The sequence below is a fragment of the Crassostrea angulata genome, chromosome 7 (assembly GCF_025612915.1).
Source record: "Crassostrea angulata isolate pt1a10 chromosome 7, ASM2561291v2, whole genome shotgun sequence".
Lineage (NCBI taxonomy): Eukaryota > Metazoa > Mollusca > Bivalvia > Ostreida > Ostreidae > Magallana > Magallana angulata.
Genome location: NC_069117.1, coordinates 38,135,749 through 38,152,754, shown reverse-complemented (window position 1 = coordinate 38,152,754; position 17,006 = coordinate 38,135,749). Strand labels below are relative to the sequence as shown.

At 33.1% G+C, this 17,006-nt stretch overlaps 1 pseudogene; it reads left to right on the top strand.

The window, feature by feature from the left end:
• Nucleotides 1-2,685: 2,685 nt before the first annotated feature.
• LOC128191692 (chitin synthase chs-2-like) lies at nt 2,686-16,901 on the top strand (annotated as a pseudogene).
• Nucleotides 16,902-17,006: the final 105 nt, after the last annotated feature.

Here is a 17,006-nt window from a genome sequence, read left to right as displayed (position 1 = left end):
TGCCATCATTGCGACAAAAAATATGTATTGAGAAGATGCCTGAAAGTGCACATTAAAACACCCCATGAAACCAATTTTGAAGGAGTGCACTGATGCTTTATACTAGAAGGTGTGCATTGCAGTGCAAGTTACGCGAATCAGTAAGTAATGCATATTTGTTTTTAGTTGCCTTGAAAGATATGCGATTTGGTTTATTAAGCCAGAGTCTTCTCTTTTTCCGAGACATTTGTATACATGTTTTTTGAAACATGAATATTAAAAAGTAAACTTACAAGGTGTAAAATATAACGTTTTAATCTTTATTCATACCCATATATTGCTTGTTTATAAATAGTGATATATAATATCGTCTTCTTTTATTTTTAATTGATCATTCGTATCAATGATGGAAGTGATAGACATAATAAATATGATAAAAGCAAATATTTCTGTATTCGATTGATTTTATTCACAACATATTTATGAATAATAAAACACTGATGGTAAGTAATTGTTAGTAACAAAACAGTGATGATAAACGGAACTTATTCATAAATATGTAATACAAGTTTACTTTTTAATATTCATGTTTCAGAAAACATGAATACAAATGTCTCGAAAAAAGAGAAGACTCTGGCTTAATAAACCAAATCGCATATCTTTCAAGGCAACTAAAAACAAATATGCATTACTTACTGATTCACGTAACTTGAACTGCAATACACACCTTCTAGTAAAAAGCATCAGTGCACTCCTTCAAAAGTGGTTTCATGGGGTGTTTTAATGTGCACTTTCAGGCATCTTCTCAATACATATTTTTTGTCGCAATGATGGCAAGAATACGTCTGATCTGATTTCTCCTTTGTGCAATGTTTCGAATGTTCTTATAAGTTTTTAAAGTTTTTATTGCAAATGGAGCAGTGCTGTGCCTTTTCTTCATGAGATGACAAATGCCATTTTAAACCGTAATTGTCTTTGAATTTACGTTCACATATGCTACATTCATTACCCCCACCCTTATGCTTAAACCTTATATGGTTTGACAATGCACATGAAGTGTGGAATGCTCGACCACAATGGGGAAAAAGGAAGTTTCTTGGCTCTGTATGGACATTTCTTATATGAAGATTCAAATAATGTCGCGTGGAAAATATTTTGGGCATTGATTTGCATTTAAACAGTTCATTTTTGTGAGCATTCAGGTGTCTATACAAAGACGATCTGTGTTTTATTGACTTTGAGCAAAATTCGCATGTAAAGGATTCTTCTTCATGAACTTTCTCTGTAGGATCAATTTAAATATGTCTCCATCTACAAAGCAGTTTTGGACTAATTAAAAACATTTGATCAAAAGATTTATCAATATACACTGTTGAAAGTCTGTACCTACCGTGTGTTGTGCTAACCAAGCTCTATACATGATAATCTAGAATCCAAGACAATATAAAGAGCTACATTATCAAAATCAAAGTACTGAAGTACTGACGGGAGTTGATTTCATCGATTGTTATTCATTTTAAAATCAACGATATGTTATTTTGCATGGCAAGTAAATTCCTATAAGTATTTGAATTACGCACAATTTTATAATATGAATCCTACAGGAATTTCGTGAAAATCCAATATCAATCATGTTGTGTAATATTCAAAGAATTATTCCATCAAACTACGTATTAGTAATCGAAATACTTATGAGAAATTGTATGGATCCAAACAAAATTGAACTCTACTCTCGTTCAACTGTATCCGTTAATCTCCGACAAGCAAGAGAGACTTTATGCTTGTCGGAGATTTACGGAGTCAGTCGAGCGTCTGGTTGAACGAGACTATATTGAACTCTGGCGTAGGAATACATAAAATGTACGACTTCAAAAAATATCTAAATTGTTTGTACCATTTAAAATCTGACTATTTACAAGGTATCTATAAATGAGTTTCCTTGACTTTTTTAGAACAATGCTTAAGAACTCATTACATCGAATTTATTGATTAAAACTAAATTTTGTCAGCGGTGTTGATTTGTGCTTAGGTCCAAACACTGTTTCACTTTCGGTTTGCCTGAGTAACTGCATAGGAGAGTTGATTAAAATCAACTCCCAATAAATGAGCATTAAACATTTTCCATTGATATAATGCACAAGTCTCTGCAAGAAAAAGCGATTGTATACACCCCTTGTACAACACGTTGTATACACCCCGTGTACAACATCACTTTTTCGCAAATATTTCTATATGCGATTGATTTTATTCACAGAAAATTTATGTATAATCAAACACTGATGGTATGTAATTGTTAATAACAAAACAGTGATGATAAACGGAACCTTTGTGCAGATATTTGATCATTAACGTACATGTACGTCAGGGTCAAACTCACCCTGACTGTCGGAATTGTGTTGAGGTGTTTGAGAAAACTAGAACATGTAAAATGGAATAAAACGTATCTATATATTCTTTAATTCATGCTTTCTTCCGTAAGCATACTTTTTTGGCAAAATAAGTCCTTTAGTTAATCAATTGGACAAATATCGTACCTTCGACGCCGTTTTCTCGCTTCGGAAGCCTACACCCCGTGTACAATATAGCATACACCCCGCATGTTGTGTTATACGTGGTGTTGACGAGACCTTACAATAGCAAACAATAAGTGCACGCATATTTAACGATGTTATTATTATTCAGACAGAGTTAACGTTGCCACTGAAATGGATGCACATGGTATAAAAAAAGCTCGTAACTACAGGCTGTTTAAACTCATTCAAATGCCAATATTTAGTGGTTTGTATCTCGGCTATAACAACCAGTCAGGCTTCGGAATCGAAAAAGCCAAGAAAGAAATCTTTGAATTCCATTTAGCAAAAAATGGAAACAAATGGTGACAGTGTAACAAAAGATACATCGGAACCAGTAAGGTAGGATGCTTCTGGTAAAAGTTGAGGTACTTTGTACAAAAAACCATAAAAGAGAACTAATTGCTTATTTAAAAAAAATACAAATTCTACCCAAGATTCAGTAACTGGTTAAAAAAAATTGCGCAAAATTATTTTTTGGTCAATCCAAAGATTGCAAACATAGCTTTGGTGATCTAAATGATTTATGAAAATATCTTTATTAATACGATTAAACTAATAAGCAGTATTTTATTATGCAAATATCAGTCAAATATTTCATGCATTTGACGTTACTAATATAAAAAAAATTATGTTGTGAATCAAAAGAAATAACTCTAGTATTCAATATAGAAAGTCTTTGTGTTCCTTTTCGTATCAATTTAAATACACTAGACTTTGTCCCGTGCGTGCACGGGTTGACATTGCATATGATATCAGACATTTAAGAAATAGATACATCGACATACCGTATATTGTTGACATTTGCATAACCAAGCTTTAAGCCTACAATAATGCTATTAATTTCACTACACTCTACTGAGTTGGAATAGTATATTAACTGTGTCTCGGGAAAGACCTTCACCACAGTTAAAATGCCTACCATATACCCGTAATGTAGCAGAAAATTGCAGAATCGCTCCAAAACGATTTTGGAGAAAATTAATAAAGTTGCATTGAAAATAACAGTCAAATTGTTCATAACAAACCATTTCGAAGCTGTAAATACTTTTTTTTCGAAAAGTCTTATTCTTTAATTGCAGATTCAACATTTTTTCAACAACGTTTTTTACACACCATGTTGACATTCGAAACTCTCGGGATTTTTAAAGTAAATGCACTGTGTTAGAGTTGTCTCCCGTCTTTTCTTTGATGAACAGAAAAAAAATTCCAATGAAAAATTACACGCATTTGTTTTATCGTTTCTGAGTTATCCATGCAAATGTGATATTGTGGAAACATCAAATAAAAAGAGCCTCCCGTGATTTAGCGTGAATGTAATGCGCATGCACAAGATTATAAAATCCAAAAAATTCAGATGATTTCCGGAAGTTTTTGAGAAATTTTCGTTAATTATCAATTAGCGAAGCTTGATTGAGAAAAAATAAAAACAAATTGGTAATCTTCAAGTACCAATGATGTGTAAGATATATAAAACAAAAGACAGAACTCTCCCGATTTATCGGTATCAAAGCTACAAAATTCGAGTCTATTATTTTAATATAGTAGTATAGATTGCTTGCATTTTGAATGCTTTACTGAATGATTTCTTGGCTTGAAATTTTTTAGTTTGTTAATAGTTAAATCCCAATCAAGATCAAGTGTCAATAAACAATATTTTTTAATACGACTGAGCAACCATCATTCAAAGAGGTGTTTGTTTAAATAACACGCACTCAAACATCACAACGCGGGTTGGTTAAGGTTAATGATTGTCAATATTATGGTCATTGTTTATTTTTATGAGAACAATGCTTTATATTAATATATAGCGAATTTGTTCACAAAGGAATTATATTTCTGCTTTAGAATCAAGTCACTCTTTGAAGCTGTCGTGCCATGGTATCATGTGACAGTTAAAAATAGATTACTATTTTACTTAAACAAAAAATCAAAGAGTGTAACACTACCCCGAAGTTCATTTGTACGCATGATATTCTATCATCAGTACTACAAACATATTTATTTATAATGTTTCAAATCTAGTGACAATATGCACAAACACTTGTCGCATTTGAAACAACTTGATGTACAGCTTATTTGGCAAACCTGTGTTACAGTTCTAAAACCTCTGATAAACCTCCAAAAACGAAAGAAAAAAAGGAAAAAGATGACAACATTAAAAAGAAATCGACGAAGAGCGATGATAAGAAAAAGGAAAATCAATAAGTATACTTAGTTAATCAACAAGTGGCTTAGATTGGCCATTTAAATTCATGTTTGATTTTTTTTTATAATTGCATCACTAAAAATTTTTACCAGAAGTGATGAAATATGCTAAAAGGTAATGGTAATTGTGTAAAACATACCATGTGTGTTGTTTTCTAGGGATAAGATCTGGGATATTGCGGGGGAGAGACCTCATGTTAGCTCGGACAGAGCAGCAAAGATCTGGAACATTGTAACAAACATAGCAGTTGCTATAATCAGAATATGTCTGTTCTTTGTCGTTCTTATGTCCACCGGATTAACACGCGTTATCATCCATCTAATGATTTGGAAGCTGAATCCACCAAATCCTCATTCCGCCGTTAAACTTAATAAGTTGGGTGGTCTGCTGGAACTTGTGGAAGAAAGGTATTTTATAACCAATTGTTCTTCTGAGTGCGATTCTGGATACGTCAAGAGGAATGGTTTACCAAGCTCTTGGAAATGTTTTACAACAACCAACTCTACTTCCTGTCAGCTGCTTGAAGACACTCCAACATTAAATGTGTGGTGGATTTGGGGTCTTATGATTATAATATTAGTTCCAGATCTGTACTCTTTGATTAAAGCTCTTTGGAGATTGTACTTAAAAAAACCGACCAAGTTTAGCAAAAGAATGTTGTTGATAGTAAGTTTTTATTTTTCTAAGAGCCGGAAGCAAAGGAAAATCTCCAAAACATTTTGTTGATGTAAATTTGTATGGTTTTATAAAAAAAAACCTTTTCTAACCCACCGCGCCATACAAATGTATACTAAAAAATAAAGAAAGCAAATTATTTGGTTTCTTAGTTACTGTCAAGAAAGTGTGTAACGACAGTGCATATTGACACGAAATTCCATCGTATTGGCTTTTAGCACAAAGTCCATATGCATAGTTCAATAAAAATTCAAACCAGTTAATACATGTTTGTGTGTCAATTACAGAGCATTGTGGTGGAGACTCTTCATTCTATCGGACTGTGCCTTTTGGTATTTGTTGTGCTGCCAGCGTTTGATCCTATTAGTGCCTCATCACTTTTGTACCTCGTCGTTTTTGTTCCCTTATTTCTGAGCGTGATATCTGAATTTAAATTCAGTCAAATGACAAAAACGTACTACAAGATAAGTCCACAAGTTGGATCTGTTTCACAAACAAATAATAATCCTGAAGAAAAAGAGGGAAATGGGAAGCAACGCAAGCCAGATTACTTTTTGTACAAACTAACACAAATCATTGGTATTGTCCTCTTCGGTGTTTCCATTCTTGTTGGAATTCAATATATGATTCAAAATACTGTTGACGAAAAGGAAAATCTATGCATTCTATTTGTCGTCTCAATATTACTCGTCCCATTCGTATATTGGGAAAATTTTCTCATATTTAGTTCTACTGAGAGTAAGGAAGCAACTACAAATGAGGATACAAGTACAAATCCAGAATCAAGTAAAGAACCGAATACTAACCCAGAACCAAGAAGAAATACAAATATAAATCAAGAACCACCTAATTCTAGCAGGCCAAAATTATCATGGAAACAATTTTTAGTAAAATATATAAATTCTAGAAGAGAAAAGGTTTCTATTTTGACAGCAATTTGGAAAGTTATTCTGACTTTAGGTCTTCCATACTTGATCTTCACTACGAGGTCAATAGACGAACCTCTCAAAGTCGCAGAAGCCATTTCCTTTCTAGGAACAGCAAAAATTAAGACCTTGACGGGAGAGGTTGTGTTGGAATCCCAAGGGTACTCTTCATTTGGATGCCAGAGAAACGATATTATGTTACTAACTATTCTCAGTATTATTTCTGGTTTTATCAGTTTCAAGAGTGCTCGGTTTGCTTGTAGGGTGTGTCTTCAAACTTGGTGTTTTACGATTCCTCTCACTTTAAGCTTGCTGGCAACTCCTCTCGTTTTTATTCCGATCATGAAGTTTCCTTTGTTTTGGACAATACAGGAATGCAGTATTGTCCAACCATTGTGGGAGTTGAAGTTCAATGACTTTGGAACAATTTGGCAAGTCTTTCTTGTCGAAATACTAGGATTCTTCAGTTGCTTTCTTCTTACTCTGTACACATGGACAAACAACGGATCTAAGTTATTGAAATACGACAGGTTGGTCTTTTTTTCATTGAGTTTCAAGCATAAAATATTAAGGTTTATTATATTTCATGTTGACTCATTGTTGCTATACAAATCAGTTAATTTTTTTTTACATTTTTAATGTATTAGTTGTTTATTTTTTATAGGTTATTCCGAAAACCTCCTTACTGTGGAATATTTCTGGACTTATCGTTGCTTCTGACGAGAATTAAAGATACAACGGAACAGCCTGTGGAAGAAATCGAACGGGCAAGTTTCACCAAACTCCTTAGAAAGTTTCATCTTCTATCTTTTCAGATTGAATATCATATTAATTTTCATTCTTCGATTTTTTTCTCAGGAAACAGATAAAAGAACGTTTCAAAAACAGAGCGAAGATAATTATCATCCATTTGTGTATTTTTGTGCAACTATGTGGCATGAGACCGAAACTGAAATGGAACAGCTTTTCAAATCCATATTCAAGTACGTGATAATTTATTAAATCCTTGTATATTTTAAAAAGTAAATGAAATACATGTAAAAAAAAATTTGTTTTGAAATATACGTCATATTATCAATTGATACCAGACCTGACTACGATAAATAAATCATAATGTTATCTTTTATCAGGAAGTATTATCAACTTGCTAATTAAGGACTTATGAATAAACATATTTTTAGGGTCGACTATGATCAATACCTACATAGGTAGGATGAGAAAAAAAATCAGCAACATGAGAAAGGATATATCAGTGAAGAAATATATGAATTTGAAGGTATATCTTTCAAGATTAATCATAGGAATTTTTAAATGCTTCTTTCGCATTTACCATAAAAACCCTAAATTAACCATTTTTGTTAGTATGAGTCATGATATTGCGTACCAAAAAGAATTTTTTTCTAATTCCTAAATTAGGTTTTATTTACTATTAAACTCGCCTATATTTGTTTTCTATCAGAATAATGTTCCGGACAGAATATTGAGCTATGGTTTAATTTTGTTTATTTCAGTGCATATATTTTTCGATGACGCTTTCGAGCCGCGAAAGTCAAAAACTGGAAAACCAATGAAAGGAATAAAAGTGAATGAATATGTAAAGACTTTGGAAAATGTTATTCCTAATACTGCAAAGTAAGTTAAATGTTACGAATCTGTCAAGAATATAAACCACATAATGTATTTTGTCTTATGTGTTGTTTCGACACTTTAGACGATCTTTATGAAGAAAGCATCACAAAAAAATCAATTTTTTTTCTTTGACATCTAGGGGAGTTACAAAAAAGTATGCAAATTTCAAAAGAGAGCCTGATATCTTTGATCCATTTGAAACGGCTTGATACTTATTTCATATGCATTCAATTAAAAACAACAGGAAATTCTATTTTCTTCCGCATAAAAGAAAAGAAATAAATCTACTATTCGTTTTTTTTTTTCTCAAAAATTTGTTCAAATGGAAAATTCACCTGGGGTTTCATACATATCGTAGTACAAGTTTTGAAAATATCAATGTCAGTTTCTTATAACGACTTTGGTGCAATTTGAATTTCAGAATGGAGTATATGGGATATGAATTAGAGAAGGTTAAGAAATTTGAAACCCCATATGGCGCCCGATTTGAATGGACTTTGCTCACAGATCAGAAGCTTGTTGTTCATCTTAAAGATAAAACAAAAATCAGGAATCGCAAGCGATGGAGCCAGGTAAACTAAAACTGATGCGAATGCATCTCGATTTTAACTCATTTTAAAACTGTCATTAAAACTTCGACGGACAATTAGAAATACTTTAGATTAATGAAATGATGAAATAATCTTTAAGAAAATTTCATCCATATTGCTATATGGTTCTAGTGCCTTAATCTTCTACAACGTGTTTTGCCAGTTTCGATTTTGATTAAACGGTGTGTGCAATGACTGTAGCTACAATATGCTTTATGTTGCGAATATATAATCAAAGGTCGTAGGATCATATGAATTATGAAATACTAACTGTACGATTTTTGCATTCATTATTCGTTGAAAATCAATTTTCATGGATTTCGTTTTTGATTTGATACCCGAAATTGAACGTTTATTGAATTGCAGTGCTGGTGGAATCATTTTCAACGAATTCACGTATTCTCGAAACTGTCATTTTTATTGTATCCACAAAAATTAATGTCCACAAATATTATTGAAACACAGTACAGTATTAACTGTGCTTGTTAATCAGTTACCGTATATCCGGTTGTTTTCGCAATAATTCCATTTTTGATTTTTTTGTGATCACTTTTACATCGCAAAATATTTCATACGCAGGAATTTGGTACTATTTGTCATAAGAAAAAATGGCTGATGCAAAGTAAAGATATTACACAATTTTCGAGACACAAGAAGAACAGATATAAGTTATCATACTCTCAATGTTTTAAATTAATATGACAGGTTATGTATCTCTACTACCTTCTTTCATTCAAAATGAACGAAGCTAAAGAAGAGGTTAACGTTTTTGAAAGTAACGACAAAATAGTGAAAGAGTCCATGTTGAAAATTACTGCAAACACCTTTATCCTGGCGTTAGATGGAGATGTGGAGTTCAAACCCGAGGCTGTAACGCGGTTATTAGATCTGATGAAGAAAGATCCACTTGTCGGAGCTGCTTGTGGACGAATTCATCCCATAGGAACCGGTAAGTTTTTTTAACGTGAATTGTTATAAGAGCTTGATTGAAGTCATCAAATTATTAAACTTTATTGGTGAAATCCTCTACAGGTCCTATGGTATGGTATCAGAAATTCGAGTACGCAATAAGTCACTGGCTCCAAAAGGCATTCGAGCATGTTTTTGGGTGTGTTCTCTGCTCCCCAGGATGTTTTAGTCTGTTTCGTGGATCTGCACTTCTGGACAACAATGTTATGAAAACTTACACACGAATGCCGACCGAAGCTAAACATTATGTGCAGTATGACCAAGGTATTCGTCTTTGAAAACTACTAGCATTTCCTTTCACGGTAATAGACACATGAAAGAAAAAGAAAACAGCAATCGACTTAACAACATATGATGAATTTTTTGTTGGTTTCTTTTCACAGGGGAAGATAGATGGCTGTGTACCTTGTTATTAAAACAAAAATACAAAATTGAATACTGCGCTGCCTCTGATGCATTGACCTTTGCCCCGGAAAGCTTTTATGAGTTTTATAAACAAAGAAGGCGATGGGCTCCGTCAACTATGGCGAACATCCTTGATTTATTAATGGACAGTGACAATGTCAGAATGAATAACCAAAACATTTCGAGACTGTACATTTTCTACCACATTTGCCTATTTATTTCATCAATACTGACACCCGGGGCAATATTTCTGTTGATCCTAGGTGCATTTATAACGGCTTTCTCATCCATAGAACCATGGGTTGCCTTGCTGGTAAACCTTCTACCTGTTGCAATTTTTATAGCTTCTATTTTCCTTGCAAAAGAAGACACGCAGGTAAAGAAAAAAAAAACTGGCAAAATTCCATTCTCTGTTCTTTTTTCTATCTTCATCACAACTAAATAAAATTATGCAATTTATTTTCCAGCTGTTGCTTGCAGCTATATTTTCAACAATTTATAGCCTGGCTATGGTAGTTGTCCTGATAGGATTGGTAGTAGAAGGAATCGAATCACAATTATGTCCAGCCACAACAGGTTTCATTTGTTTCGTGGGTAGTGTCTTTGTAGTTGCTGCCCTTCTGCACCCAATGGTAATTAATTTCTTTATCTGAGTTAAATCATAAAATGGTAGTCTTTGATAAACAATAAAAACATAGCAATGAGAATACAGCATATCTATCTATACTATCTATACTATTATATTAAAATAATAGACTCGAATTTTTGAGCTTTAATACCGATAAATCAGAAGAGTTCTGTCTTTTGTTTTATATATTTTAAACACCATTGGTACTTGAAGATTACCAATTTGTTTTTATTTTTTTCTCAATCAAGCTTCGCTAATTAATAATTAACGAAAATTCCTCGAAAAATTCCGGAAATCATCTGAATTTTTTGGATTTTACAATCTTGCGCACGCGCATTTCTGCTACATTACGGGTATATGGTAGGCATTTTAACTGTGGTGAAGGCCTTTCCCGAGACACAGTTAGAGTATTCCAACTCAGCAGAGTGTAGCGAAATCATAAGCATTATTGTAGGCTTAAAGCTTGGTAATGCAAATGTCAACAATATACGGTGTGTCAATGTATCTATTTCCTACTTGTCCGATATCATATGCAATGTCAACCCGTGCACGCACGTCTAGTAATAGCATATAAATAAAGATGATGCATCTCTAACAGTTTTAGCTAACTTGAGCCAAAGGTTCAAGTGTGCTTCTCCGATCAAAATTTGACCTGTTGTCTTTGTTGTCTGACCTGTTGTCTTTGTTGTCTGTTGTCTTTTTTGTCTGTTGTTGGCGTTGTCGTAACTTTTCACATTTCCATCTTCTTCTCAAGAACAATTTGGCCGATTTCAACCAACGCACCACGCATTCTTGGGGAAAGGGCTTTCAAGTTTGTTTAATAAAGGACCACATCTGTTTAAAAAGGGAGAACATAAGGAAAATGTAAAATTTGGGTGAAGTTTTTTTTTAACAAATCTTCTTCTCAAAAACCAAATACCTTGTGATATCTAAACGTTAACATTAGCTTTCTGATCTATGGTAGATTTAAGATTATTCAAATCGTGCCCCCCCCCCCCCCCAGGGGTCAGGGCCCGCCTTAACAAGGGTTCAAAGTTCATAGTTCTTAGAAATTTCAAAGAATAAATAGCAAGTAGAGATTCACGTGTTAAATATCAATTATAAGTTAAATTAGTATTAGTATTTTTTAAATGCTTTACTGTTGAGTTAGACAGTGCAGCCTTACTGCCTGATTTTTTTAAGGGGGTGAGGAAACAAGACATAAGATTCTAAATTAGGTTTGAAATTATGAATTGGTAGTGTTATTATACTGTATATATTTAAAGGTTAGATATTAAGAAAATAACTACACTTTTTTTTATTCCTCAAGTGAATAATCAACAATCAAGGTAATTCGAAAATGAAAGCAGCAAAGCCAAATGCATCGCACTGAATCTATTTATGGCCTATATGGTACATTTGTGTTAAGTGCAATTTTACTATGTTAAAAATAAATAGCATTAATGGAATACACGTGCATTTAACACACATGGTGCATTTTTATATTAGCCACCGGTTAAAGGGAGCTAGCTTCTCTACCGATTGAAATTGAAATGTATTCCTTTAAACAATTCGTGGTTTTATGTTAACATTGTTTGCAATACTTCGAAAATTCAGAACAATTTGTTCAGTCAACAATTAAATATCAGTAATTATCAGTACCAACAACAATTATTAGTAACAACAGTAAACCTATCAGTAAATATCAGTAATTCTCAGCAATGACGTAACATTATCGGTAAATATCGGAAATTATCAGTAAAACGACACTTACGCTACTTTTTCGGTCAGTTGTGTAAGATTTGGCTGCTTAATTGAGTTAATTGACTTATGGCCAATGTTACTCAGGTGAACGATGTGGCCCCTTGGCCATATGTTACTTTACTTTCAGGAGTTTCCCTGTATCATCCACGGATTGCTTTATTTCTTGGCAGTTCCTTCTATGTCGATGCTTTTGATCCTTTATTCTGTTGGAAATATGCATAACGTGAACTGGGGAACTCGCGAGAGTAAAGTAGATAATAACGACGGATCCGCTAAAATGATACAAAGACAATTTCTTGGACAGTCCTGTTCTATTGGGGACTGGTGCAGGTAATAGCGTACTATATTAGGTCATTTAAGCGGTAATCTAATTTCAAAATTTTTGTTTTTTGATATCACTTTTACCTGTAGCAATATAAACAAGTCGCTGATTTAAGTCCGGATGTTCCAGTTTTAATCTTTTTCGATTCCAAAATTACTTAAACAATAAAGGTTACACATACAATCCCTTTTTGCAAATTTTATGACACGAGATAAAAAAGGATATGCGAGTTTATTTTTAAAAATGTGAGTTAATGTGCACATTTGATACCAACTAATTATATATAAAGCTTGAGAATAGCAAAGCATTTGTTGTAACGTTTTGCATTTTACAGATGCATTCTGTGTGTCACTGAAAAAAAGAATGATCCAAATATATCTGACAATACTGAAACGGACGAAGAAAAACAGCCTGAAGACGAAACTAATGATGAAAAAGAAACAAAAAACAGCAAAACCGAGAAGGGATGTGAAAACAAAGACCTCAAAGACAACAAAAAAGAAAAAAAGGAGACAAAAACCAAAAAAGACAAGGCAGATACAAGAGATGAACAAACAAAATCGACACAGGGAAAAGGAAACAAGAAGAGCAAGGACAAATCTAATTCAACTGAAAAGAAAGGTATCTCTTCTTCCTCTTTTTCTTTCTTTTTCTTAATCATCATCCTCATCCTGTTTTTGAAATCCTTCAAAAACATTAATGATACCTCGCGCAACGAAGATGCAAGTGGTATTTTTTTGACCGGTCCGTCTGTCCTGTTTTTGTTGTTGTTGTAAGCGTTACTCCTCTTAAACCGCTGCAAGGAACTTCGTAAAACTTTGTAAGCATACATGACACAATGTGCATATGTGCATATTACCAGGAAATTCCGATTCCTTTATTTTTTTTCTTGGAATTTCGGCCCTTTCAAACTTAAAATTTTGGCCCTATGTTCTATATTAAAAAGCAGTTTGTAAGCGCAACTCCTCTTAAACCACTGCACGGAATTTAGTAAAACTTTTAGGCTTTTAGGATGCAATGAAGATGTAAATATCACCAGTAATTCCGATTCCATTATTTTTCTGGAAATTTTGGATCTTTTTATCTTTGAATTTTAAGGTTGTTAAAGACAAAGGAATAGATGTGCATTATTTCAGGAAGTTTTTGGATGATGTTGTATTTTTGCGAGTTATGCTTTTAAGCTCACCTCAACCGAAGGTTCAAATGAGCTTTTCTGATCACCTATTGTACTTCGTCCGCTGTATGTCCGTCTGACTGTAAGCTTTTCACATTTTTGAATTCTTCTTCAGAACCACGGGGCAAAATTTAACCAAACTTGATACAAAGCATTCTTATAGAAAGGGAATTCAAATAATTTTTTTTAAAATAAATGACAAATCCCTTTTTTGAAAGGGAGATAATTGCGAAATAGTGAAAATAGGGTGCATGTCTTAAAAAATATTCTTCTTAAGAACCACAAGAACAGAAATGCCATTATTTACACCAAAGCTTGTATATATAGTAAGGATTATAAATTGTTAAAATCGTGACCGCCAGACCAACTCTTTGGCCTCGGTGGGGGGAGGGGGTTCAAAGTTTAACATAAAACTATGTAGGGAAAATATTTAAAAATCTTCTTCTCCAATTTATGATATAACTATGCAAGAATCCTCAAATAATGTAGATTATAAATTGTTAAATCCGTGACCCCCCCCCCCCCATCAATACTGAGGCCCTATGAGGGGTTCAAAGTTTAACATGGAAATATAAAGGGAAAGTGTCTTAAAATCTTTTTTAAAGAACTAAAATGCTACCCTTTGTGAAATTACAATGCAAGCACCCTTAGATCATGTAAATTCTAAATTGTTAAAATTCGAATCCCTGGACTAATACTGGGGTCCCAAGAGCTGTTTGAAGTTAACATAGTGATATTTTGGTAAAATGTTTAAAAAAATAATTTAAAATGATACAAGGAATTACTCTTGTTCAGAAGAGCGATGAGGCCTATGGGCCTCTTGTTATCAAATTAATTTGTGTATTTAATGCATACCCTACCATTAATTATATGTATCATTGTCAAGTAATGGGGAAGCATCGGGAATGTAAGCTTGCTTACTTTCTTTTAACTTATTCTGCAGATAAAAAGAAGCTTGGACTTTTTGGCGAATGTGAGCCAATAACAGATAACGAACACGAATTTTGGACGTGGTTCATAAAAAAATATCTTACACCTGAAAAACAGATGATTGAAAATCAACAAGTCGCGATGAAAAGCAAACTTATCGATCTTAGAAACAAGTTTTTTTCTTTTTTTTCATTATAAATGCAATTTTTGTCACGGTTGTGTATGTACTCACACAAGTGCAAGCTATTTCAATACCCTTATCCTGCAACGTTGGTGACAGGCAAGGCGCCATAGAACCAATATCAATAGCATTCACTCTAGTATTTGGGATTCTACTCTTCGTACAGTTCATAGGCATGCTATTGCATCGTATATCCACCATTTCTCACATTATTGCAACCACCAAAATTTGTGGTAATAAACTTGACACAAAGACACCTATTGTTAAAATAGAGAAGCCAACTCTATTTCAATATGATGAAAGTGCAAACAAATCCGGAATAGGAGTGCAGATGCTTACCGGTGAGCAAAAAATTCACATAAAAACTCTTGTAGATCTTAAAACTACTATTAGACAGAAGTTGGAATCGATTCCCGAGAATGCCAAAGAAGTGGATCTGATCGTAAGTCGTTATTCCGATGAACCTGTTCACATAACTAGTGTCAGAGACCCCGTTTGGAAACCCAAAACAGAAATGAATAATGTAGATGTGTCGAGTAGCGACACACCAGGACCGTCATCTACTTAGATCTGTAGTTTTCTCTCTCTCAGTTTTATTATTTGGGGGAGAATAAGGGCTGCAGTCGAGTTGTACACGCAAGGCACGTGGCTTTTATTTTATTTTTTTATTCCATGTATGATGAAACTTTACTAATTATAATTTTGTGTATCTTTGCAGGTATGTCTTTGATATGGTACCAGGTATTATAGTTTTATTGTATTTAAGTTACAATTTTTGTGATACTCATTATATTACATGTCTTAAACTAAATTCTGTGTTATATTAAATCATTTACTTAGATACCACAGAGGAATTTCCAAGAAAACAAAACAAAACGCGAGGACACCAATATACTAATAATGCATTATAATGAAATACAAAATATTATTTTTTTTACAGCAAAATACGAAGGTACTTATATTAAACATGTAGTAATATACAAACAAACAATACCATGTTTAGTAGTGTTAACTGAAAGTTGATAGTATGGTATAATGATATATACGTATAATATTAATATAAACATTTGATTCCTCTTAATTATTTGTGCAGATACAGCTTTTCTAAGTATCTCCTTAGAGACATAAGAACGAGAGGGGGTACATTTTATGAAGATTACTCTAATTATGGCCATTTTTAGAATATATTGATATCCTTTGAAGAGCTTTGTGTGAAGGGAAATATTAAAATTTTAAAGCTAACATGAACGGATTTTTTTCTTACTGAATAAAATTTAATTTTTTACTTAAGGGTTTATAGTTAAATCATATCTAAGAATTTAACGCAGATCTAGTTGGTAATTTGATGACCACCCAGCCCCCATACATGTTGTGATCAATGTTTGTGTGTTTAAATGTGTACATTTATACAACTTGTGCTTTATTTATATGGGGTTTTTGTATTTATGAATAAAATTAATTGCTGTGTTCATTTGTTTTAGCATCATTGAGGTTGTTATTAATTATTGTTGATATGAATATGAATTACTAATCTTTTACAATGTGTAATGAAAAAGACACTGACCAATTATTAATCAATTTATCGTTCAGTATGTAAGCATAGAGGCTTTGTTAGTCAAAAAATTCATCTTTAAAAACATTCCAAAAATAAAACCAAATAATTCCTGTTCAGAAAACAAATGAAATGAATAGCTGAGTTCATTAGAATTAGCTCCCGTCGTGTATTCTTACACTGAGCCTCTTCCGATAGATATCAATCAGATGTTAGAGACTCCTCAATAGCCAGACGGATACCCTAGCGTTAATGGCTGCTGCAAATGTATAGATCTACGTGAAAATCAGACATAAAAGAGATAAGTAAAATTTGTACACCGCAAATTTTTATCCATTTTAAATTCTGTGTATTTTTTTCAGTATTGCTATAGTCAGGTTGCTAACATGTACATGTATGTCGATTTACTTTTCGGTAAAACTACGTCATCTCTTCCGGAAGGACACTTTCATAAACCACGGTAAATGGTAGCTAAATGATAAATACGCTTTTAGAAATTAATGTCAATATATATATATATATAT